This window comes from Sturnira hondurensis, unplaced genomic scaffold (assembly GCF_014824575.4).
Source record: "Sturnira hondurensis isolate 20B ecotype Veracruz unplaced genomic scaffold, ASM1482457v3 Scaffold0018097, whole genome shotgun sequence".
Classification (NCBI taxonomy): Eukaryota; Metazoa; Chordata; class Mammalia; order Chiroptera; family Phyllostomidae; genus Sturnira; species Sturnira hondurensis.
The window spans coordinates 2,682,863-2,685,119 of NW_028090728.1; positions in this window are offsets into that span (position 1 = coordinate 2,682,863).

Genomic DNA, 2,257 nt, shown 5'->3' on the forward strand with positions numbered 1-2,257 from the left:
ATTAGAAGTTCTAGCCAGAGCGATCAGACAAGAAAAGGAAATAAAAGGCATCCAAATCGGAAAGGAGGAAACAAAACTGTCACTGTTTACAGATGACATGATAGAGTACATGGAAAATCCTATAGCCTCTACCAAAAAACTGCTCGAACTAATAAATGAATTTGGCAAAACAGCGGGATACAAAGTCAATATCCAGAAATCAAAGGCATTTTTGTATACCAACAATGAAACAGCAGAAGCAGAAATCAATAAAAAAATCCCATTCGATATAGCAAAAACAAAAATAAAATATCTGGAAATAAACTTAACCAAGGAGGTAAAAGACCTGTATGCAGAAAACTACACAACACTGAAGAAAGAAATCAAGGAAGACACAAATAAATGGAAACATATACTGTGTTCATGGATTGGAAGAATTAACATAATCAAAATGTCCATACTACCCAAAGCAATTTACAGATTTAATGCAATACCTATTAAAGTACCAATGGCATATATCACAGACATAGAACAAACACTTCAAAAATTTATATGAAATCATAAAAGGCTCCGAATAGCAGCCTCAATTTTGAGAAAGAAGAACAAAGTAGGAGGGATTACAATACCTGATATCAAACTGTATTACAAGGCCACTGTAATCAAAATAGCATGGTACTGGCATAAAAACAGGCATATAGACCAATGGAATAGAACAGATAGCCCAGAAATAAACCCAATTCTCTATAGTCAATTAGTATTCGACAAAGGGGGCAATAACATAAAATGGAGTAAAGACAGCCTCTTCAACAAATGGTGTTGGGAGAACTGGACAGCTACATGCCAAAAAAATGAAACTTGAGCACCAGCTTACACCATACACCAAAATAAATTCAAGGTGGATAAAAGACTTAAATATAAGCCATGACACCATTAAAGCCCTAGAGGAGAACATTGGCAGGAAAATCTCAGATATTCCACGCAGCAATATTTTTACTGATACATCCCCTAGAGCAAGGGACATAAAGGAAAGAATAAACAAATGGGATCTCATCAAAATCAAAAGCTTCTGCATGGCTAAGGAAAACAGAATCAAGATAAAAAGAGAAGCAACAGCTTGGGAAAACATATTTGCCAATGATTCCTCAGACAAAGGATTAATCTCCAAAATATACAAAGAACTCACACAACTCTACTCAAAGAAGACGAGCAACCCAATTAAAAAATGGGCAAAGGACTTGAACAGACACTTCTCCAAGGAGGACATACAGAGGATCCAGAGACACATGAAAAGATGCTCAATATTGCTAGCTATCAGAGAGATGCGAATTAAAACTACAATGAGATACCACTTTACACCAGTCAGATTGGCTATCATAAACAAAGAAACAAACAACAAGTGCTGGAGAGGTTGTGGGGAAAAGGGGACCCTAGTTCACTGTTGGTGGGATTGCAGACTGGTACAATCATTATGGAAAACGGTATGGAATTTTCTAAGAAAACTAAAAATGGATGTGCCTTTTGACCCAGCAATTCCACTATTAGGAGTATATCCCAAGAACCCTGAAGCACTATTCCAAAAGAACCTATGCACCCCAATGTTCATAGCAGCACAATTTACAATAGCCAAGAGTTGGAAGCAACCTAGATGCCCATCGGTAAATGACTGGATCAAAAAGCGATGGTACATTTACACAATGGAATTCTATGCTGCAGAAAGGAAGAAGGAGCTCCTATCCTTTGCAACATCATGGATGGAACTGGAGAGCATTATGCTGAGCAAAATAAGGCAGGTGGTGAAAGACAAATACCATATGATCTCACCTTTAACAGGAATCTAAACAACAAAACAAGCAAGCAAAATATGACCAATGACACTCAAATACGGAACAGGCTGACAGGGTCCAGAGGGGAGAGGGGAAAGAATCATAGGGGATAAGGGGATGGACTCACAGGAACACGTATAAAGGACACATGGACAATAATTAAGGTGGGGGCAGAAATGGGAGGGAGGTGGGGAGCACTGGGGGGGGGCACAGGACTGGGAATATAAGACAGAAAAATGTTCTTGAACAAGAATTAAGTAAAAATAAAAATAAAAAATATCCCTTCCATAATGGGTCTCTTCACATAGGTGTTTGAGGTTGGGGTACACTAGAGCCCCAGGAGTAAGATCAGACCGTGAGTGTGGATCTTCCATACAGAATTAGGGTGAGTATTAGAGAATCCCCTTTCATGGGCTTTTCCTCATCTTATTCTGTATAGTGAGGTTTAAATTCCT